At 35.6% G+C, this 25,411-nt stretch overlaps 1 protein-coding gene across 2 annotated transcripts in view; it reads right to left on the reverse strand.

Moving 5' to 3' along the window:
- Positions 1-24,549, reverse strand: part of ATF7IP (activating transcription factor 7 interacting protein) — a 154,479-nt gene extending 129,930 nt beyond the window's left edge. Inside the window, exon 1 of one of the 2 annotated variants that reach the window (XM_027856383.1) lies at positions 24,373-24,549. The gene's annotated coding sequence lies outside the window, so the exon portion shown is untranslated. Of the gene's footprint in view, positions 1-8,892; positions 9,004-24,372 lie in introns of those variants that run through there. The other variant, XM_027856384.1, reaches the window with a different exon arrangement.
- Positions 24,550-25,411: the final 862 nt, after the last annotated feature.

Consider the following 25,411-nt stretch of genomic DNA (forward strand, 5'->3'; position numbering starts at 1 on the left):
ACTCACTGATGATACATTTATTGCTTGATACTTTTTTTATATATGTCTCAAATATATTTTGATTGAATGGATTGGTGTGACACTACATCTTAGCCAGCTTCAACAAGCCATATTCTTACCGTCTGACTTTCTGCCAAATGCCTACTTTCCCTCCCCTACCCACCTTTTTCACTTCTTATTCAAGAAACTGTAGTCAAATAAATTCTACTATCGTTTCTTGAAAGATCCTATCAGTCAATTGCCCTATGGCTTCAACGCCTCATCTCTACGACCTCCCAAACCAAAACACTCTTCTCCGGCACATAAAAGTTTATTGACTGAATGATTCATTATCTTCCCTAATTAGAATGTAAGCTTCTTTAGGGCTAGGACTGATTTGCTTTTCTATTTATATCCTCATAGCTTAGCATATTGCCTGGCACGTAGTAAATATTTAATAAATATTTTTAAATTATGCTCCAAGAACGCAATAAAGTCATAGAATAGTGTTTCCAAAATTAATGTGGCACATAATAATTAGTGGTTTGATACATAAACAACCTGTAAGCACTAGCAGGGGCAAGGAAATATAGACTATCCCAGTTTAAAAAAAAGTTATTTTTAAAATTTTCTGATTTTTTGAAATTTCTGAAATCTGCTTCAGAAGATTTGCAATTTGAGTACTCCCTCCAGTGATGGAGATTACAACTCATCCTTGCCTGCTCAACCTTTGTAATTCTTGTCTCTATTTCCCATGGGTCACCAAGAATTGACCCAATGTGGTAGGGACCTTCCTCTTATTATCTTAAATATTGCTGTCAACCTGTAATCCTTTATTCTCACTACATAATTGGCCCGCTTTCTAATTTGACTAAACATTTCTTAATGTTTAATTAATAAGATACCAATTCATCTACATAAATCCTTGTTTGGAATGTGCTACAGTCCCCTCACAACCCTGTGCCTCTCCACTGCCTTTAGGTAACTCTTAACTCAAAATCAAGACATCATCCAAAGAATATTGGTGTTAAAGATATAGACCTTTATTAGGGGGGAGAATTTGAAGTCTTTAAATTCTACAATTTTCCAAAGGTAATCCAGCCAATCTTTCCCCTCTTTTCAATTCATTGCCCAGCTGATACCCCAAAAACTGTAGCATAAACTATATGTAAAGATAAGAGGGAAAAGGTATCTTATCAAAATCTTTCTAGGTGACAAATATGATCCTGGTATTGAAACCAAAGAGATAAAAAAAATAGAAAAATAAAATTATATATACAATATCATTAATATTGATGCAGACATGTTAACTAAAATTTTGGCAAAAAGGCTATGCCATTATACTTTTTTTTAAAAAATCATTAAATATGATCAAGTTGGATTTAGACCAAGAATCATGCAACAGCAGGTTAAAAACAACAAAAAGCATAGGAATAAAATCTATCTAAACCAAAAAGCTAGCATGGTTTGTAACTGAAACAGCAGAAGTTATCCCAAGAAGACAGAGGCATCCCCAATGTCTTCAAAATTATTTAGCATAATGGTAGAAATGCTAATTATAAAAATGACATGAGAAAAATGGAGGGTATAAGCATAGCCAAAAAAGCAAAAATTACCTATATTTACACGTGATGATGGTTTATGGTGAGAACATTAGAGAATCAATGGAAAAAACTAATCAAAACACTAGGTCCAATAAAGTAGAATACAAAATAAGCTACAGAAGTTTGCATATGTGATTATTACTAACAAAATCCAAGAGGAAAAAAAAGAAAAAAATTCATTTAAAATGAGTAATATATTTGGGTATTTACTACCAAAACACCTACTACAGTTGAATAATCATACACTCTTTAAAAAAAAATAAAAGATTATTTTAAAAAAGAAAAACTACCATGCATGGTTAGGCTGTACCAATATTATAAAAATATAATCTAAATTAATTTATGAATTTTAGAGCTATGCCAATCTAATTATCAAAGAATTGGCTACGTAAATGGATGAAAAGGTAACAAAAATGTCTACAATCTCAATTAAGTTGGGGTGGGGTGGTGGGGAGGGAGAAAAGGAATGAATGGGACACAATTCAGAAACAATTGAACACAATAACATAATAAATTCAAGAACACAGAACTACTAGGTATTAGATTCCCTAGAACCAACAAGAAACACTGGAAAAAGTTGGAGGTATTTTGGCAGTAATAAGGTTAAGACTAACATCCGACCTACACTGTATGCCACTATAAATTCCAAAGAGATATATATTCCTAGATATAAAAGATCACATCATTTTTTAAAAAACTGTGGAGAAAGGAACTAATGTTCATATTTATAGCTAGGGAAGAATTCTGAACAACAACAAAAGGAACAGATAGATTAAAAACAGATAGATTGAAAATCTTAATTACATTCAATGTAAAGCCCCTCCCCCCAAAAAGAACACCCAAAATATCAATGCAGCTATAAGCGAAACTGGAAACTGAGGGGGAAAACTGGTCATCAAATTTTACTCACAAATACCTGAAATCTGTAGTATACAGGGAATTAACCCAAATATATGAGGCCAAGAGCCTTTCTCCAATGGTTAAGTGGCAAAGTTATGAATAAAAGTTTTAACTATAAGGAATGACTATATGGATAATGATGCTTTCAATTTGTTTAGGGTCATTTTTACTTCTTCATGCAGTATATACACAGTTGGGATGTTAAAGTCTAAATGTGGTCACTCTCCTCTAATTGATGAAGAAATGAGTTTGTCATATATACCACTACAGATCTAGAGTGAGTTCCCTCTCCTTGAAGGTCCTTAAGCAGAGGCTGGACAACCATCTGTGGGTTATATTAACAGCAGGGATTCCCTCTATATGTGATTTGCACTAGATAGCTAATGAAGTTCTTAGAAACTTCCAAATTGTATATGATTTTGTTCAAGTCTGCATGTGATCTTTTCCATTTTTTTAAAAATCTACTGACCTCCTTTCAGTTTTATCCTTAAACACATTTCATGATATGGTATTGCTTAGAATTTATATGCTAAAGCAATGTTGCCCTTAGCTGCCATATCTCTTTGCTGGGCAAAAAGATTTAAGTCTTTGATGACAGAGGTAGGTTCTGGACATTATTATTTATTCTCCTTGTTGTAGTGATTGATTATACTGGTTAAAAAACAGTAATAGTTTGGGTTGATGTTTGTTCTTCTATCTATTTTTTCAGTGTGAATACCTTTTTTAAATAGGTCAGGTTGGAGCTGCCTCAAATTCATTCCACATCTCATTTTTTTTTTAAAGTTAGTTTTTCTATGCTTTTGACCTTTACTCTAATAACAGTAGACTGACTGTACAAAGACAGTTTATTTGGAAATGAATCTCATGTTGAAAACTAGTCATCTTTTAAAATATAAGCAACTTCATTTTTAATGTTATCTTGTGTTTGCCACTGTGCAGGACCTCCTGGTTCATTTTGAAGAAAGATTCTACTACCATAACAAACCTTAAAATACTTTAGTGGGTACTTTCATCGGTGTAAGCCTTCCCTCCATTTGTGAAACTAAGCAAAACTAACTGGCAACACATATACATTTATCTGTCATTTCTCTGTACATCCTCTACCCCTCTCATGACGGAACGGATGCATTATTGCTCTCTGGGGCCAAGACTGGTCTGTGAATTTAATCTGAATTCACATATTATAAGGTCGTGTTCCAAAACACTATGTTTTGGTTCTGCTTTCTTCCCTTAGTTCATATAAGTTGACTTATTGTGGCAAAATAGTTTATTATATTCTATACCAAAATTTAGTCAGCCATTCCCTAATCAATAGGCACTCATGTTTTTGCCACCCACTTCCTTAATCCTTCAGTATGGTCCCAGGCCATCAACCTTGATTTGGATATACTCTGGACTACTCCTAAACCCCTTGGTGAACCAGTTGAATTCTATCTAAACTATTCTCTATTCTTTAAGGCCCCTGCCACTCTGTGCTATCTCCAATTACATCTTTCTAAACCTCAACCTTGCATTAGAAACATTATCTACCTTCTTCCTTCCAACTCACAAGGTGCTGAACAAATCTGGAGAAAATTAAAAAACACTGACAGATTCCAGCACAAATTTATGTTGGCTAATCTCAAATAGGCCAGGTGTAGCCATTAGAATGCTTAAACTTCAGAAAAGGCTTACCTTTCAAAAACAATGTTCCTCAATTTGGGAAGAAAAGTATGGCTTAAGCTCTAATGACACTAATGAAACTGCCATACAAACTCCTGTCAGCAGATTGAGAAATTGATGTAAAATGGACGGAGCATTTGTGAGCTTGTTACTATCCATTATCACACCCAATGCCAGAAAAACACTCCAGCTTGCCAGGAAGGCAGGCACATGAGCAGAGAAAAGAGAAAGGGTATAGCCAATGCTTATATGCAAAAGATGACCTGAATCCGAAGAGAATGAAAATTCTACATCATCAACTTCACAAATACTGGGAATCCAAAAAAACTGACTGCCATACGTAAACACTGTCACCCCTCTCAAGATGGTGGCACTTTTATTCTAAGTAAAAAGACTTAGATCAAGTACTAGAGCCTGTAATTTAATGTAAAAAGAAATATAATTTAAAAAAAACAACAGTTCCTTATAGGCTACATTTGTAAACTGAAAATAGATACACCAGGTCATGTCTGACCAGGCTAAGGCTCAAAGGTCCAAGACTAAAGAGGCAACAAAGAGTCTAGAGGCTAAGAAAGAAGATATCATCAAGACTGTCCAAGGAAAAGACCAAGAAATTATCTCTCACACACACACCTATCCGCTCTGTATAGTACCCTTCTACAAAGCTTATTCAATAAAACTTACTAAACTACCAACAAAAAATAAAACTGTAAGTGGGCCCTCACTGTAGCAAGGCAATTCTACTACTTCTCCTTAATTGATTCTCTATCCTATAACCACAGTGGCTATTTCAAATCTCTTCTCTCCTCAAGCCTCTGGTAATACTCCTTCCCCCATCCTCAAGGCTGAAGATTAGCCTCATCTTTAAATGAAAAAAAAATGAGGCCATTAGATGAGAGCTCTAACTTCTCCACTCCTTATCTCACATTTCTCTAATATTATCCCCCACTAGCTCCTCCTTCATTCTAGTTTCCAATGATCAGGTGACCTTTCTGTTTGCCAATGCCAATGAGCCAACACTTCTATAATAACTCATGATTTCATTTTTACCAACCTTCTCCAACAGACTGCCCCCATTCTCTAATCTCACCCTATCTACTGGTTCCTTCCCTATAACCTAAAAACAATCCCATATCTCCCCTCTCCTTAAAAACAAAAACCATCACTTTGTCCTACCATCCCTACTAGTTACAGTCCTACATCTCTCCTCCCCAAAAGGGTGGGAAGAAATATAGGGTAACCTATATTTCTACTCTCTTTCTTCACTGAAGTCCTTAAGAAAGCCCTTCCTCTCATACTTTTCTAATTCTGCAACCATATCAAATCACTACTATCATTTACTGGAAAGAATGCGTCAATCCACTCCCCTATGGTTCCCCATTCACCATCACTGTAACATTCCAAACCAAAATATCCCTCCTTGGTCATCATTCTCCAATATATATCATTTCCTTTTTATTTGTATCCCTTTTATTTACTATGTGCTTATCACAGTAAAAGTTTAATAAATTATTTTTATTCATTGATTCATGTATTCATTCAAGCAGAGATTATCAGAAGTCGTGTAAATGGGATAATGTAATGGGATAAGATGAACTGGACTTGATCAATGCCCAAACCTTCTCCTTCTGCCATTTTATAATTCTAATTCATGCCCCTTATTTTAGAGAGGATGTCAGCCCGAAGGTCAAGGAATTTTCCTTAATTAATAGCAGATCCAGAACTAAAACTCAGATATTCTGATTCAAAGTCCAATCTTCTTTCTACTACATCATTATGTAGATAGACCATGTCTGTCTTTTACTGTAATCCTAAAAGTGTTATTCTATACTATCTTTCCCAGCAATATAATTTCCGTTCGTTCCTTCATTTATTGTTAGTCCTTTTGTTATCATCTAACTCAAGTTACTTAATAAAATAATTTTAACTGGAAACGATCTTCAAGGCCAACTAAAAGTTCACTCAATTCTGCATATCCAAGGTAAAACACATCCATGTGGCAGTTATTGGCTAGGGTCCAGACCAAACAGATCCAGTAAGGAGGACTGATACAAAAAGTGATCTCAAAGGCAAAAGGTTAGGATAACTCCTCCCAAAGAATCAGTCAATCAGACTAATAGGTTGTACATATATCACAAAGGTGACCAACTGATTGATATAAGGTCACTTGATTTGACCCACAGGAAACTATTCCCATTACTCATTACAGGGTTCCTAAGGACACCACACATGCAGGCCAATAAAGCAGATAAAAAAAATTTTTTTTTTGGTTATTAAACTAAGGATGTGTTGTCATGGAAAATATACAATTAGAATGAGTTCAAAACTCATACTGACATAGTAGTAAAAACAATTCAGGGCACTGCTAACCATCTTATGCCTGCTTTGAATTACAGTTCTACTGCTTTTCTTCATCATTTTGCCAACTCAGATTTTCTTTTTCTTATTTTCCCAGTCCTGCATGATTCTAATCCATTACAATACAACTTATTTAATAATTATTATAACTAATAAGATGGTACTTTACAGTTTGCAAAGCACTTTATTATGAAATTTGGTCTTCAAAACAAACATGTGACATAAATACTGTAGAGAGTAGATTTTAGAGATGATATAGCTATTATTCAGAATCATACATGTTTTAGAGGAAAGACCTGAACTCAAGCCTTACTGACTTCAAATTTAATACTCTAAAAATTATACCACATTACCTCTTTTATTAAAGAAACCAAAGTCTGCACTATGTTTTGGAATCAGTACAAATTCAGTTCAATGTCCCACACCATTTACAACACAAATAATCACAATGATGACCCTGAGCTAGCCCTTAAAAGGTTAAATTATGTTCAGTTATATACTTGCCTACATAGGCTGCAACTGAAACTCCCCTGAAAAGCAGGGAAGTATTTAATGCTTTTTAGATTTTCATCAGAGGGTTAAAACAAAAGTATTAGTGATTAATTGCATATGGTTGCTAGAATCATATAAGCATTTCAATTTTTCAACTTAATTGGTAGAATAAGGAAAGACAGAAATATGGACAAAATTTTGCATTTATTGAAGTAGCTGAACCTGAGAGGTTGGATAATAGGTGGGACTAGATGGCCACTAAAGTCCCTTCAAATTCTAAAATTTCTGACTCCATGATAACTTTAAGCTACCAAGAAAACTTAAGTTCCCTTAAATAACCTCATTCCTCCTCATTCTGAATAACTAGAATTACTGTATTATCATTACAGTAAAATGACCATATAAATATTTGAAAGAGCAAGGTAATAATATTTTATTTCAATTATTTCTTTTAAATGATGTATATAAAGATCTAGGAAAATTAATGTCTAAATAAAAAATAAACTTAAGATAAATGTAAAATTTTAATTCACAATCAGCCTACGTAACGATAGCTTCAATTTCTTAAACCTGTAATTTGAAAATACCAGTGATCTTAGGTTGGGTCTCATCACTAAGGAGTAAGAGTGATTCCTCAAAATTCAAAAGAAGAAACATTTCAAACTTTAAAATAAGAACCACACATGCCACGTGTCTGAATTTTGGATCCAATTTAATGATGTTTTTCTGCACATATTCAATGAAGTAGAAGGACATGGGTTCGAATCCCAGCTTATCTATTTACTCCTTATATGATCTCTAGGCCTCAGCTGCATTTGTAAAATGAGGAGACTGGATTAAATAATCTTTATAGTCTAGTCTAGCTCTAATCTTATAATTCGATGAAATACATAAAGCTAATTAAAATGGAAGATTAAAGTAATATTTATTCAATCCCAAATGATGATTTAACTTAGAAATTAAAAGTTAACCTAGAAAAAAAGATTCTTAAATGTCAATAGGGCTTATTTTTATCTGTGACTATCATGCATCCAGGTGTTTCTTCCATGTCCTTCCAACATCTTTCCAAATTTTTTTTAATGTTTTGATTTTCCAAATCCTGAAGCCAGAATTCACACACACACATACACACTCACTCACTCACTCACTTTAGCAGTAGAAAAACAAAACAGTTAACTAGGGCCCAAGAAAATGTGAATAATTTCTAAATTCAAGGTCATGATCTAAATGTCAACTAAATTTTAAAACCAGAATAAAGAATAAAAAGTTAATTTTTGAAAGTGGTTGGAGAACCACAAATGGGGAGGGGATGGAATACAAGATAGAAAATGAACTGTCTATAACTAAGTGGTATAGTTCTCATAGACTAAACATTTAAGCACAGACCTTTAAAATCACTAAAAACAATGACTTTTTCCAAAGAATCAGAAACCTTTTCCTGTTCTTCAAAATGTAAGACTTATAGTCTTATGTTTCTATTATAAAACCTTTAGAAAGTCAGCTTGATTTAAAACACTTTAGGAAAAAAACAATTCAAATGATACAATTTGTTAAAAATTTAAAAGTAATTAACATACAAGAAGTCCTAGCATAAACTAAATATTAACTAACTCAATCAAGGCCAGAAAAGCACTCTTAGTGTGTCTGAGTTAAACAGTTCAAGATAATGAAAATTTATTTCTGGTCTGAGAATTTTTAAAGAATTTAACCTTTGACCTCATTAATTTATATGAGCTTTTTATAAGCATAAAGGCTCTATAAGTAATTATTAATGTTAACTCATCTAGAGAGCCTATTCTTCCTCTATATAAAACTTTTGTTCCATAAATTAAACAAAATTCAAATATGTTGGTAAGAATTAATTTTCCAAACAAAAATATTGTAAATGGCTTCTTACCTCTAGTCCCGATGCATGTGACTACAAAAGATTTGCTTATTAGCATACATTCAAGCTAAACTGCTACAGAGAACATTCAAGCAGCCATTTTGAGACACTGCACTGTCTCAGTTGCACTGAAATGTAATTAAGATGGCTGCAATGTGCACTCCAGAACAAGCACACAGTGAAAAATCAGCAATGTATCAAACAAAGCACCTCCCACTTTGTCAGCCTGCAGGAAACTGAATAAGCATTGAGACAACAGCTAATGCATAAACTGCAACAAACAATGCAGCTTCTGAGAACATAACAATAAAACACAGAAGGCAGGAAGCCAGTTTTGTAATGTAACGCCTGTGAAGCAGGATATGCAATACAGACTTCAGATACTTCCAGATCCCAGATAGCTTAAACTCCATGTCATATATTAACAGTTACAGAGAAAGAGCCAAATCACACAGAGTAGGTAAATATTAGGGAATACTTTTCAAAGAAAATCTACATTTCAGTCCAGAAAAAAAAAAAAACCTTGCTCACAGCCATTTTATTTTTCATATTACATTTTCACAATGTTGTCAATCTTGGACATTTAGCTTTCAAATAGTGCTGTTCTTTAAAAGCTATAAAAACCAAAATTTATTGTTTCTAGAAGAAAATGCTAGGGAATTTAATCCAACCCAAGCAACAAAATACCCAAATCTTTGCAAATAAAAAAATACTTTGCAGAGTATATGGACAAATTGTGGAATTCACAAATTATTTTGAGTAGGTAGAGGTGAAAATACACTTAGAACTAGCAAAGTAATGAAGCTTATTTTAACTTCTTATTTAAAAAAAAAACTTCTCTTAAAACACTTATTGCACAAAAGCTGTTCTCTGGGTATCTCTAATTCTTTTCTCCTAAAATGGAGAAAGACACAAAGAAGTAAATGTATCCCTGGATAGGAAGATGAACAATCACAGTCACTATTCTCCTTTGGGAACAAAGGAAAGGCAGTAGCACATATTGTAAACCCTTTATGTCCCACTAGGTCTTAGGTGATTCCATTTAAGGGATATAAAGATACAACATATAGCTAACACATTTTAAAGCACATTTTGGGAAACACAAAGATAGGTGGCAATGTGGTGTCATGTAAAAAGGACTGTCTTAATAACACAGAAAACTAGGTATGACTGCCTGTGTGACCTTGGGCAAGTTATTTAACCTTTCTCGGTCTTTTTCTTCATCTGCAAATGAAAATGCTGGAGTAGATGACTTCAGAGCTCCCTTCTTGCTCTAAAATCCTAGGATCCCTCCCCAATCTACCAGCTACTTCCTTGTGATATCCACTACTCATCTTGGGGTGGGGGTGGGGAAGCAAGAGAGGGGTCAGGTTACCCAAATTTGGTTTTATTCTAAAGATAATTCTGGTGAGATGTCAAGGTAAAATATGATTACAAATGCAACATGTACTATGAATAAAAAAAGCCTTTCTTCTAAAAGATCGAGGCTAAATTATTTTATAGTTTTAAATATATTCTTTGAAGTTTTACAGCAAACTATGTTCAAGATACGGTGTCAGACCCACCGAGTAACTTCAGAAACCTATTTAGTAGATCTTTTCAGAATATTTTATCCATAACACTGTAAATTACCAGAAACTTTAAACCATCTCATTCTTTTTCAACAATTTTTTCAATGTGAAATGGAAAAAGCAAGGCTACTTGATTCTGAGTCTTTCTTTTCAGCAAAGCAGCTTGATCCTGTATTAAATGCTACTTTTATTTTTTTTCTATTGTGTCCCGCCCCCCCCACCAGCATCTTGCACAGTGCCTGACACACAGCACATAGTAAGCACTTAATAAAGGTTTGCTGATTGGCTAATTGATTCATTGACACTTTTAAATGGGGGAGGGGGGAAAAGAAGCATTTGTTAAGCTCCTGCTCTGTGCCAGGCACTGTGCTAATAAGAGCTTTACAAATATTATCTCATTTCATTTGAAGGAAATATTCTAGGATTTTCCCATTGCTACTGTCCTTTTCCTACACCTACCATAGGTATCAGTCCTCTTTCTCCTGCCATACTGTCTGGTTTTCACTACTACAATAGGACACAGGATTCAATCAATAAATGTTTATTTAACCTATACACAGAGTACTTGGGGGGAGGGGCGGTTCAAGCTACCCAGGCACAGTGTCAGTCTTTCCTTTTCCTTCTAACCTTACAATCCAAAATCTGATCCTCACTACTTATTACATAGCCCTCCTGGTTGAAAGAAGGACATGGTGACTGGAGAAACAACTGACACCACTGAAGCATCGGCAGTTGTGCTGGCAAAGTGCCAGGGGCTGCTAAACCCTACTGAGGGATCAGACCCCAGAGGCCAGAACTAGGAACAATGGATGGAAGATACAGAGAGATTATTTTAATTTGCTACAACAAAAAACTTCACAACAATTAGGAGCTGTCTAAAAATGTAATGGCCTACTTCGAGAAGTAGTATATTCTCCAACACAAAGAGTTCTTCAAGCTAAGGGTGACATACCATGGTAATAAATGCAGAGGTGAGGATTAGGTATAGTTAGGATACACAACCACAGGATAAAGTGAGGGTATATAACATTACTTTTCAATAAATGCAAATTTTTAAATGTTAGAAAAATCTGCTTTCTCTGCTTCTGAGGTATTAATAATACCCGATTAGTACTAATTTGTGATACTGTGTGTTATGATAAAGGCCCAGAACTTTTGGGTCACATATGGGATGCTATTTTCAAACCTTGCCTAAGGTCAACAATGATCAGAATTATACATTCTTAAGGGTTGGAAAGAATCTTAAAGATAATTTATTCCAACCCATACGTGAACAAGAATTCCTTTTACAGTATATAACCACTTGAACCAGTCGTGGTTCAAGGAACCAGGGATATTTGTTTAGCCTTGAGGGGAAAATGGGGGTGAGAAGGAGAGTGGGTTTACAATTACTTAAAGTAAAAATGAATTTAGAGTTATACAAAAGAGGGATTCGATTTATTCTGTTTGGAACCATAGGGCAGAAAACAAGAACGATCAATAGAAGTTAAAAGGAGATAAGATTTTGGCTCAACCTAAGGAAGACCTAACTACGTGATCTATTAAAAAAAAAATAGAATGGATTTCATCATCAATTAGTTAGTGTCTCATCATTAGAAGTGTTGAAGTTGAGGCCAAACAGTACACTTCTTGGGAGATGTTTATGCTTCAGGAAAAATTTAGGTTATATGAACTCTACAGTACTCTATGATGGATCTCTAAGGTCCAGCCTATGATGTACAATGACAATGAGAAACAGGGCACTGATTATCAACAGAATATCATCTCCTAAATCAGGACGGAACTATGACAAATTTAGTAAGCTTAAGGCATCATATCAATTCCATATAATTAGCATATTACAATTTAGGCATTCCATACATTCTTAATTCCACTAAGTAAAGTCACATAATTTGGATAATATCTATATTTATTGTATCCACTTCCAGTAGCCATTCTCCTATAGTTCTGACATGTTACCAAACTTACCATATTTATTAATTTCATTAACTGTTCTATTTTTAAAATTTGAACTCAAACATGATTATTTTAAAAACATTTAACAGAACTTAGAAATGTTTTACTCAGAAAGTTCTCTCACATGAACAGTAAGTTTTATAGATTCAAGCATATTTCAACCAGAAAATGAAAAGAAATTAAATATGTATCCTTGAATTCCAAGAGGTAATAATTCATAACCTTTTTGATAAAACATTCTAAAGTCAACTGCTCAGAAACAACTGGTCAGCAAGATCTGCAATCATTCACAACTGTTCAAACAGCAGTACTGCTAGGTAAAATAGCAATCAATATCAATCAATAAACATGTATTAAGTGCCTACTATTCACCATGCACTGTGCTAAGCACCAGGGATACAAAGAGGCAAAAGTAGCATCAATTATAGCCACAGAAAATACTAAAATGTTCTAATTTTTAAAACTCAATAATTAAGAAAAATTAGAATAAGGCAAATGAGAAATTCCTTAAAACAATCTAGAATAGCTATATGGCAGTGGTTCCCATCCTATGGGAATCCATGTATATATCAATCATTGTTATTTTCATCTTTATTTAGCTTCAACTAAATATCAAGTGATTTATGAAAGCAATTACTACAATGGGATAGTGTATTCCATGAAATTTTTTGGACCTTAAAAAGTTCCTTATATTAAAAAAAAAGTTGAGAATGCCTGTGTCCTGTCTGGACACAACCATATTCACTGCTAAAGCTCAATGTGCTTGGATTTACAATAAGTTACAGTTACTGACAGGTATCCTTTCTTCTTTTCCATTCTTCCCCCCAAATGGTCTAGCCTACTCATTCCGTTATGGAAAAAAAAAAATCTGTTCTGTCCCATGTTGTTCTCTAACCATTTATTTTAAATTTCTAATAGCATCTTTTTTCTCAAACCAGATTCTGGCCACCTATATCATTCCTTAACCATTGCTGGTTAACATAGGTTAGCTTAGCAATTTTTGAACTCAATTTCAAAAATTAATCATACCATGTATCTGTTCAAGAAAACCTTTGATTGTCTAGGAATAAATATACAGAAAGTGTATAGTTGAAAGATCTACATAAACATAAATTAAATGGCTGCCAACAGTAGTCAAATGTTAAGATTCAAAACTTGAAACCAGGTTTTCAAACAGTCTATTATAGAACTACCACAATACCTTCTTCTTCTAAGAAAATGCCTTTAGATGCAACAACATGGCATCTAAAAATACATTTCAATTATTTATCTAAACTATTTGAAAATTACCACTTATTCCACTTTTATACTGCTCAACTGTAAATTATTTACCTACCTTGCTTTGATAACCTTTACACTTCCTTTTGTTTATTTAATTCCTTGGTTGAGATTTACTTAAAATTTCCTAGTTGCCCAAATTAACAATCTGTTGATTCTTACTCAGAAAGCAAATTTCAACCTAGGGGGAACTGAATTAAGTGTTTATATCCTGCATTCAGTCTACCAACCAAAATTCTTTTAAAAAAACACTAAGTTATTTTTCTCCCCCCCCCCAAATATTTAGAGTCTAGCTCTAATGTGAAATAAACAGCAAGAAAAAAATTAAGGAGCAATAATAGTACACTGGAAAGAAAAGTTCAAAGCATTTCTTAAAAAATTTTCTGCAGTGACTTTACTTATTTTGTGTTATAATCAGAGAATCTCATAAATGTAAATACAAAATGTATTATAGAAAGGTTAATAATAATTCAATAAACTATACTGGAATTAGAGCATTATGAGAACTAAGTGGACTGAAAAGTTTCAAAACACAGAGACTTAGCAGAAGCTGAAACTACATGGAAACAGTAAGAAGTAAACAGCAGGGCAGCTAGGTGGATAGAGCACAGTGGATAGAGCACTGGCCCTGGAGTCAGGAGGACCTGAGTTCAAATGCAGTCTCAGACCAGACACTTGACACTATCTGTGTGACCCTGGGCAAGTCCCTTAACTCCAATTGCCTCACAAAAAGTAAACAGTATCTCTCTGTCATCCTGTTTGCTGTAAGGATTGTCCTGAAGATGCTTTCTGTATATTTACAGAAGATGAGTTTTATTTTCTAATACTTTTATTCAATTACAAAAAGTTATCATTTTGTCCACCAGCAAAATAGCAGAATATTAAACATAAAATAATAACAGCAAGATAACAACATGTCCTGGGACAATTTCTCTCTGAACTCCATCAAATTGAGAATTGGTTAACAATAAGATAGATATTTACAAATTTCCTTAATCTGATTTGAAGTAACACATAAATGGGAGATCAAGATTAAGAGGCCAATCCCATACCTCCGTCGCTAAGTCATTTACAAAAAGGCATTTTTAAAAATATTAATTTTATGCTCCCAAACCAGAATAAGTGGCCCACTCTCCCCAGAGTCCTTTGTACCACTCCTGCAGTCCTTCCTTCTCCAAAAAGATAAACAGTTTCTCCCAGCCACTTTCCTTTCTTTCTAGCAAAGGTCTGAATGAAGCTTATAACCTTCCCTGTCTAAGCCTGTCTCAGATGATAAAAAGCACCAGGATAAAACCGCTAGTTCTGTAACAATAAGAAAATTACCTCTTAAAAAATATTTTAACCTTCTAAATTTACTCATATTTGATTCAATTCAATAAGTATAAGCTGAATGCTTACTATGTACTTAGGATATTCTGTCTAGCAGAAAATTTATTATGTAAATAATTTTATTATTTTTATGTACATAGTTCTATTATTATCAGGTATACTTCAGTCAGGAAAACATGGCCTATGTCTTAAGAAAATCTAACAATTGCCTTGGAAATTAACACCAATGATATCCCCGGAACACAGATAACTAAAAGAAACATATAAGATCAAAAGCTATTCCTGAATAGTTAAGTGGGCAAAAGATATAAATAGACAATTCTCAAAAGAATTGCAAATTATTTAATAACCATGTGAACATGTTCCAAGATGATAAAATTAAAGAAATATGAATCAAAACAACTAAGGTTTCACCTCACATCCAACCATTTGGCAGACTTCAAAAGACAAGAAAAGTCAGTATTAAAAGAAATAGGAAAAGAACAGCACACTAATACATTGTTAGTGGAGCTGTGAATTGGTCCAACTACTGTGTTCTGAAAAAGAATCTGGAATTGTGCAAATAGACTAAAATATCTAGACCTGCTGACCTAAAACTTGCCCTGCCAGGCATACACACCCAAAAGAGGTCAGTGACAAAAAACCACATATAACAAAATATTTAGAAAAGCACTTTTTGTGGTAGCAAAAAACTGGGGAAAAAGTCAATGAACATTGATTGGGAAATGGCTAAACAAGTTGTGGTGCAAAAATATTATTGATGTGCCATTAGAAATTATTGATATGACAAATATAGAGAAGCAGGGAATGATACAATAATATAAACGTTAAGAATAACAATACCTAATCAATCAAAACTGAATGCTGAAAAATTATAATGACTATGACTTCACCCCAATGAAGCATGAGAAGGCACTTCCCTGCAACTCTGCAGAAGTTGGGGACCACAGGTATGGGAGACTTTTTTTGACATTGAGTTTTGTAAAACTTTTTCTTTATCCCTTAATAATTTATTACAAGGGATAGTTCTCTGGAAGGGGGTAGGCAGAGGTGTGCTGGTAAATGTTTAACTGGCTCCAAGTTCCACACACTTTTAACTTTAATCTATATTACTAACATTTTTTCATCACTACCTTAAGTCTAGACAATCAATAAAACAATAAATCAACCCTCATTTGTAGCATTTGCTGATTTCTGAAGTGTAAATGCTCACACTGGAAAGTCATCTTGCCAGTTCCAATGGGAAATATAGGTGATAGAAAAAAGACAACAATATAAAAAATCTTTCAAAGAAAAATTAGGACCAAATCACTACTTCATTTGTTTATATGCTCAAGCTGAAAATAGTAACAATATTTTCACTTCTTTTAATAAATAATATAAACATAAGCCAACCCAGTATACAGGAACTACTAGGATAAAAAAACTCCCAAACTAGGGTTCTGCCCTTTAGCTATTAAAGTTGTTTAAAAAAAAAAACAAAAACACAAAGCAACTGGTTCCAACTTATCTTTTCAGTCTTGTTGAAATATTACTACCCCTCCCACACTCTTAGATCCAGCCAGATTGGCCTTCTTCTCTGTTTCTCATATTGGCAAGTGATTTCCTCATTTAATTTGCATCAACCATCTTCCACGTACTTTCAGACCTCACAGAAGCCTTCCCTTCCTTCAAGACAGTTCGAACATTCATTTCCTAATCCCTGCTCTAGTAGGTGCTGGTGCTCTCTTGCTAAGTGCCTTTAAATTTATTTCGTATTTGCCCACGCTCTCTCTGTCTGTCTGTCTGTCTGTCTGTCTCTCTCTGCATTATTAGTAGCCTACTGTGTGGCAGGTGCTGAGGTGGGTAATGGTGATACAGAGAGAAAAAGATGAAATAATCCATGTGTTCCAGAAGCTTCCATTCTTCTGGAGAGAAAGAAAGAGGGAGATGGAAGGAGGGAGAGAGAAGGGGAGAAGGGGGGGGGAGAGGGGGGGAGGGGGGGAGAGAGAGAGAGAGAGAAAGAGAGAGAGAGAGCGCGAGCGTGATCCCTCCTCAACATATGCAGACAACAACTCAAAAATAGAGTTCTCCTGAGGCAGGAAGACTTAGGCTCAAAGCATGCCCCCTTGCTAAACCTCGATCACTTTCCTTGACTGTAAAAACAGGGGTTAGAGCAGATGATCTTAGTCTAGGGCCAATTCTAATATTCTTGGAATTCAACTTATCTACCCTGGCAGGCAGAGACTTGCCTTCTTTGTATCCTCCACAGTATCTGCCACATGGCCTCAAAAAGAAGAAATGTTCCATCAATATTTGCTAAAGTACAAGCCATTCAAAAGGGTTTTACAGAAAACCCAAACTATTGTGGCTAATCAGGAGTTAAATGAAGGTGGGAAATTTGGGAGGGAATGATAATCATTGATCTTTATGGCTGGCAGGAAGAAGCTGGCCTTTCCACTGTCAAAAAAGTCAAAGGAGCTGACAGGAAATTGATTCAAAAGCTACTGAGCACCACAGTCATTTTTCTGCCTGGCTATGTCATAAGAACAAAAGATTTCAAATGTGAATAAGTACTTTATATTTTTCAAAACAAACTGCTGCATGACCAGGACTATCTTTTTTTTTTTAAACCTACTCATTTGTTGTTATTTAAGGCATCTTTTAAACACCAATATTCTTTAGTGATATCTGGCTACAAAACATAGATACCACATTGTCTGAAGAATCAAAGTTGCAGGTCACCCAAAAGGCAATAAAGCAATACATTAAGGGCCCTAATAGGTGAAAGCATATTACTATTAAAGTATTATGCAACCGATGCAACATAAAAGATATTATCAGAGAAAGGTATGATGGAAAAAGGTGTTCAGTTTCACAGGTAGCTATGGACAGATAAAGGAAAGAGGATAATACCACGAATAAGAATAAAACTGCAAATAAATAAATAAACACACAGCTCATGTATCCAAAGTAAGAGATAAGCACTGGCTGCATTGGTACATATGCAATTTCAAATAGAAGAAGACTTACTCAGCATGTTGGGTGTACCTATGGGAGATTTATGGAAGAATGAAGACTTTAATCATACAGGATGAGAAAGCATGAATACACTGCCATCTACACCAATGGGAAGGCATCTATTTTGTTAATAATCTTCTCATCAAACCAAGTTAAACCAACTCACCAAAATACATGTTTTACCCATGCCAAATCATGTTATGCTTTAGAAGATTACAAACTAAATAAATTACAATCTTAAGAAAAACTGTATAGAGTATATAATTTAGACATCCTCAGATATATAAAATGATATAATTCAGACAAGAGTGCCACATTAGTACATATATTTCAGGTCACCAATACTGTTTCTTCATCCTTTTAAAAACAGACAAATCAGCATTTTTATTTTGGTCCAGACCCGTGATTTCATTACCAGAGGTAACTCCTAGTGAAGAGATTCTCCACTAGTACTGACCAGTAATTTCTCTACAACTTGTAGTCCTAATTAAGCACAGTACTCCATGCAATGTGCCTGGCACTATGCTAAGCACTGGGGATACAAAAAAAGAGGCAAAAGACGGTCCTTGCCCTCAAACACATAAAAAGTCAGTTATAAAAAATAAATAAGAGGAAATCATTAACAGAGAGGGTTAGAGGAAGGCTTCAAGTAAAAGATGGGATTTTAGCTAAGACATAAAGGAAGCCAGGAAGGCCAGTAATGGACGTGGAAATAGAGGGAGAGTGTTCCAGGCATTGCAACCAGCCAGAGAAAAATTCCCAGAGCTGAGAAATGTTTGTGAAAGAGCCAGGAGGCCAGTATCACTGGAAAGGTAGGAGGAGGTTAGGTTATAAAAGTCTTTGAATTCCAAACAGAGGATTTTGCATTCCTAGAGACAACAGGGAGCCACTGGAGTTTGGTTGGGGAATGACATGGTCAGACCTGTATTTTAGGAAATGCACTTTAGTGTCCAAATAGAGGATGGATTGTAATGGGAAGAGAACTGAGGCAGGCATACCCATCAGAAGGCTATTGCAATAATCCTAGGGTAAGATTCTGAGGTCCTGCAATGGAGTGGTGGTAGTGTCAGAGGAAAGGAGGAGTACTAAAGAGATGCTGCAAACATGAAATTGACAGGCTTTGGCATCTGGTTGGATATGGGAGAGGGAAGTGTTAGTGTGAGAGTTATCAAGGAGTTGAAGATAACTCCTAGGTCGCAAGCCTGAGGGACTGGAAGATGGTGTTGGCCTTTATGATTTAGGGGGAAAGACGAGTTCTGTTCTGGACATACTGAGTTTAAGATGTCCTGACTGAAGCACCAAAAGTTTAAGTAAAAGTTTCCCAGGTTCACATAACCAGCATGTCATCAGAAACACAAGGTCTTCCTTGTTTGCTTCCTGAATACTTTATTCTCTCCGGATTTTCATGACAGTACTCTTGGTTTTCCCTCTCACCTGTCTGATCTCTCCTCAGAGTTCTTGCTGAATCATCATCCATACCCATTAACTGTGGCTGTACTCCAAAGCTCTGTCCAGGCTGGTGCCAGACACATAGTAGGCACTTAAATGCTTACTGACTGATGACTTCATCAGCTCCCAAAATGCAACTATCAAATGTATATCGATAAATCCCAGATGTCTATTTCTAGCCTTACTGCCTATTAAACATTTCAGACTAGATGTCCAGTCCTGTGGAAATGTCAAACTCCCTAAGTTCAAAATAAAATTCAGCATCTTTCCCTCAAAATCTTATTACTGTTGAAGAAATTACCATTCTTCTACAGATTCACCAACCCAATGCCATCCTCAACTCCTCAGTCTCAACTCTATATATACTCAATAGTTGCCAAGTTTTGTTGTTTCTATCTCCACAATATCCCTTGTAAATGCCCCAGTCTCTCCACTAAGACAGCAGCTACCCTAGTCAGTCTTCATCATCACTATCCTGAACTACTGCAATACCTCCTTTTGGGTCTCCCTGCCTCAAGTCTTTCTCTACTGCCAACAAAAGTTGATTTCCTCAATTGCTGCTATTCCCCCCACCCCATTCAAATTTCAATGGCTTCCTATTATCTCCAGGATCAAATATAAATTCCTCTGTTTTAACATCTATTTAAAACTCTTAACAATTTGGCCCCTTTCTATCTTTCCTGTCTTCTTACACTGTACTTCCTTCCTTGCACTATACAGTCCAGCCATATAGCTGTTCCTATGAGACAATGCTGTATCTCTCATCTCTATGCCTTTGTAGTGGCTATCCCTGATACGAAAATTGTTCTTGTACTCCCTTTTACCTATTCTAATTCCATCTATCAATGAAAATCAAGTTCTACCTCCTCCATTCCTATTCTACTAGCCTCCACTAATTTCTCGTTTCCTATGAACTCTATTCCTTATTTAATAAACATCAATCAATCAACCAACAAGTATTTTTAAGAGCTTTCATATGGGCTTTAGGAATATTATTTTGGCAACTGTGTGGAAGATGGACTAGTGAAGGGAGAAGTCAACTAGAAGGCTCCTATAATAATCCAGTAAAAGACTTGGGGTGGGGGGGGGGTGTCAGGGAGTGACTGCTGAAGCAAAGAGAAGGGGATGGATGTGAGATGTTGGGGAAAAGAATCTACAAAACTTGACAAATGACTGAATGTGGGAGCTAGGGAGAGTGAAGAGTTGAGGATGACTCAGAGGCTTCAAAACTGGTTAACTAAAGGAATGGTGGTATACTGGAGAAATACAGCGAACACAGAAAGTGGGATGAGTTTGATAGGAAAAAACAAACTGGACATATGAGATGCCTAAAGGACAACCAGTGGGAAATATCCAAAAAACAACTGATAATGTCCAGGACTAGAGAGAGTAGTCCTGCATATGATCTGGGGAATCTTTTGCATAGAGATAACTGCATACATGAGAAATGATGAGAGATCATAGAGGAAAAAAATAAAGGAGTCCTGGGAAAGTCTTAGGGTATACCTACAGTTGGGGTCAGGGCAAATCAGCAAAGTAGTCAGAGGGGTAGGAGGAGAATGGAAAGCAGAGTCATAAAAATCTAGAGATCTAGAAGGAGAAGGGATGATTAAAAGAATAAAATCATACAAAGAATGACAGACATTAAATTTTAGAGATAAAGAGAGAATATATTTCAGAGCTAGGAAGAGGCTTTGGAGATTATCTAGTTAAATCTTCTCATTTTACAAATGGAGAAAATGAGATACATAGAGGTGAAGTGACTTGTCTAAGGCCATACCAACTCAAAGCTGAGTTGGTTTTTTGAATCTCCTGACTCATAGACTTGTGTTCTTTGCACTACAAAGGGCTGCTTTATAAACTCTGTAATTAAAATGAAATTCCATTTAGGCAAGCTAAGCATTAAGGAAAAGAACATCCCATCCTACTGAAAGGACAGCAATACACATGTATTTACTGAGCACACCAACTACATAAAGTGCCACTTACATTTATAAATTCCAGATTCCCAGTCTTTTAAGACCCTCTATAATCTGGTTTCACTCTATCTTACCTCACTGCTACTCCCTTTCACATAGTGTTATGCAAACAAACAAAGACAAAAATCAAACAGTCCTGCTCTCAAGGATCTGGAGGGGGAAGGGAGGGAAAAGACTGACAGGAGAGGCATATCTAAGTATGCACAAATAAAGGCAAAGTACTTTAGGGAAGGAAGGCAGTTAACAGTAGAAGACATCAGGAAAGGCTTCATGTAAAGCTTGAGCTGAATCTTGAAAGACATAAAAGAGATTCTAAGGGGAGAGCTGAGGAGGAAGATCATTCCAGGCCTGGGAGACACAGCACAAAAAGGAACAGAGAATAGAGATGGAGTGCAGCGAGTGAGGAACAACAAGAAAGCAGTCTGGCTAGAGCAGAGAGTGAGGGAAAGGTTGTAATGCATAATGAGGTTGGAAAGATCAGTAGGTGCAAGGTTGTGAAGGGCTTTAAAAGCCAAGGCTGACTAAATAGTGAGACAACAAAATTTACTGCAAGAAAAATCTAATTGTTAAAATTTATATAAAATTATTTTTCTTATTCAAACAGAAATGAAAAAATGTGTATGGCTTTTCCATATCAAATACTTTTAAGCATATACCCCTTATATGTTTTAAATTTAAATTTTTGTGCACTTTAAAATCAACTAATTTCAACATTAACCTAATATGCAATTGTTTCAAATATATTTAACTCTCCTAAAATATTTACATTTAAAATCACTTGTTTTTCTAGAATCATCATATTTAATAATTGACACATTATATATATAGGTTTACTTGTATTACCTCATTTGGTTCTCACAACACTAAGAAAAATTCAAGTATTGTTATCTCCATATTACAAATAAAGAAACAGGCTTAGCGAGGTTGTTATGCAAGATTCAACTACTACGTGTCCAGGGGCCAGATCTGAACCCAGATCTCTCCTGAGTCCAATAAAAGAAATGTAACACAACACAAATACTTATAAATCCAGAACACATACAGAGAGATTTCCCAAAATTCTGACAGATAAGATTCAATAGCAGTTCTAATGGTGGAAGAAAGGAGGGGAGGGAATTTTACAGCATTGTCCTGTAAGTGTAACTGAGTCCTAACAGAAGCTTAAATGTTTGTTGAATTGTTCTAAAGAACAAAACAAGTTCCATTCCCATATTCTGCCACCTCTGACTTACTTCAGATGACATCAATTTAAAACATACAATCAGAAAAAGTTTCAGTTGTTTTCAGTTTACTTTCCCTGTATTTTTCTATTTGTTTTAGGCAACAGTTACATCAGTTTTGATACACTACTTCCTTATTTAACACCAACCTGATGCAAACGTAGGTCTCTGCATATTAATTGAATAGTTTTATTTTAAATTTGTTTACAAGATTTAGAATTACTCAAAATATCTAAGATTAATTAGTTTCCATAATCTGGGAGAATAGTTTAATGTCACTCCAGTGACAATTCACTATAACAATGCTGTTATAAGCCATATTATAACACTATCTAATCTAAAATAATCAGCACTATATTTACAAATATTAATCTCAATGCTTGTTTCTTTAAGCTGTTTATATGTAAAAGTATTAAAAAATCTATTGGGATGTAGCCCAGTAGTTACACTGGAAAGAACCCTGGAGTCTGTGACTTAGGCTCAAATTCTGCCTTTTACTGTGTGACCTTGGGTAAGTCATTTAACCTTTCTGGGTCAACAATTTCCTCAACAATAAAAAGAGGTAGGACAAGATGACTATTCAGGTACATTCCAGCTCTAAATCTGATTTCTATAGCATTTAATTGATATTCACACTGTACTTTCTTATTAGAGGCCCTACCAAATGTTCTTGTGTGTGTGTGTCTGTGTGTGTATATAAAGTTTACAAAACAAATAGGCCCACTGATACTTATCAGAACAAAACAAAATTGTTAACACTTAAAAATATAAGGTGATAAAATAAAAATTACCTTTGGCATTAACTATGAGTAAATGGTAAAAATGTTACATAAAATAGAAGATAACCAAAAGACAGAAATGATCAAATGTAATTTCAAAGGCACCCAAATTAAAATGAAAACTTAAGTCATTTAAAACTACATAAATCTGGAAAACTCAGGGAAAAAAAACTTTAAAACATTATTTTTAACAATATTTTCTTAAAATTATATTTTCTTTTTTTATATTTCCAGAAGAAAGCCTTCATATACAGAAAATGCCACTTACAGGCATGGTTAAACAAACACTTGCAAAATTCTCAGGTCAAGTTTATTAAAAAAAAAAAACCCAAAAACCAACTACTTTTGCAACATACATAACTATTTTCCTGAATTCATCCCATTAAATCTTCCTATAATGAATACTGAAGAACATGTTTTTAAAAGAAATTTAAATTCAGTAATAATCCAAGAATTCAACTATAACCTAGAACCACGTGTGCTGTATTTTACAAGTCAGCCTCATTGTTTCTAAAGAACTGGGGAGGGAAAAGGAAAATCATATGGAGTACAGCCTTAGACAAAAAGTAAAATCCTCATTTCTCCAAAGTCATCAAGACACAGAAAGACAATGCCTCCGAAAAGCAGGTTAAAAAAAAAAATCTAGAACCTAATGGCGTCCAGCAAAAAAAAAAAAACAAAAAAAAACAAAAAAAACTAGCTCTTGAAAATGAACATTGCGCTTGCGCAGCCACCGCCCTAGCAGCTGCACAATTGCAGCTACAACCGGACCCCGCAGGATCACGTGCTCCCATGCAGCGCCACCCGCAGCTCCGCAACCGCGCAAGCGCAAACATTCCATCAGCGACCGCCATAATGCGGGAAGCCCTGCGAACTACAATAGTAATTTAAGAAAACTATGGTTATAACAGCCCGTAGGGTCCATATATACCTTTTGGGGCTGGAGATGCGGCAGGGAGGGCCAAGCTCCTTCCTGCAGTCCGCCCCGCACTGGCGTCTCTCAAACTCGTCACCTCAGTGTCGCGCACACTCCCCTGTCTGCGCCGCCTGCCGCCGCCGCCGCTGCCACCGCCTCCGCAGATTCAAAAACAAACCCGCTTCTCCCCTGCACGCGCGGGGGCCGTTATGCAAATGAAAGGAGGAGGGGCTCGTTCCTCCAGCTTTTGGCCACGCCCCTCGAGCTCCAAGCCAATGAGAAAATCGGCCGTTGGTTCGCCATGCAAATCTCCCGGTTTTTTATTTGAATGAGGAAGGCAATTAGCCCCGCCTCCTACCCTGTGCTGAGGTCGGACGGTTATTGGTCAATAACCCCGCCGCCCGTTGGGCTATATAATTGACTTGTGCTTCGAGCTGTCGGCTGAGGCGCTTATGCTTAGCCCTTGTGCTGGTTGCGAGTAGAAAGAGAGGAAGGGAAGGGGAGTTAAGGTCGAAGGCTGAGCGTGAGATCTTCAGCACACATAGCAGCTGAAGTGGCTTAGTTTGTTGATCATTTACTTTTACATTTTTCAGAGTATACTTTGAACCTCTACAGGGAAAATAATCAGGAGTGGAAGGTGGGGGTGGGGAAAAGCCTCAACTACATCTTTGCCCAGTGCCCTTCCGTACAAAGGCTTGTGATTCACCCCAAACATCATGGCTGGTTCTGCAGGCTGACGCCACTGGTGGTGCCCAGCAAGGGAGCTGAGTTCGAGTTCCCCCACTCTGAGACTTACCAAGCGTCTGTGTAATTTGAGCTTCTCAGCCCCCAAGTGTGTAACTTTAAAAGCCTGAAATTTCTCTCTGTGTATCATTCTGTATTGTTTATCAATAATATAGTATATTATATAGTGCATATATAATATATTTCATTGGGTAATATATGTAATATATTTTGCTGTGTATATATTAATATATAATGCTGTATATATTATACTGTATTATTGGTAAACATAATGTATTACTGATAAAGATACAGTATATAAATATAAATT

The sequence above is a fragment of the Vombatus ursinus genome, unplaced genomic scaffold (assembly GCF_900497805.2).
Source record: "Vombatus ursinus unplaced genomic scaffold, bare-nosed wombat genome assembly UNPS02011431.1, whole genome shotgun sequence".
NCBI classification, from domain to species: domain Eukaryota; kingdom Metazoa; phylum Chordata; class Mammalia; order Diprotodontia; family Vombatidae; genus Vombatus; species Vombatus ursinus.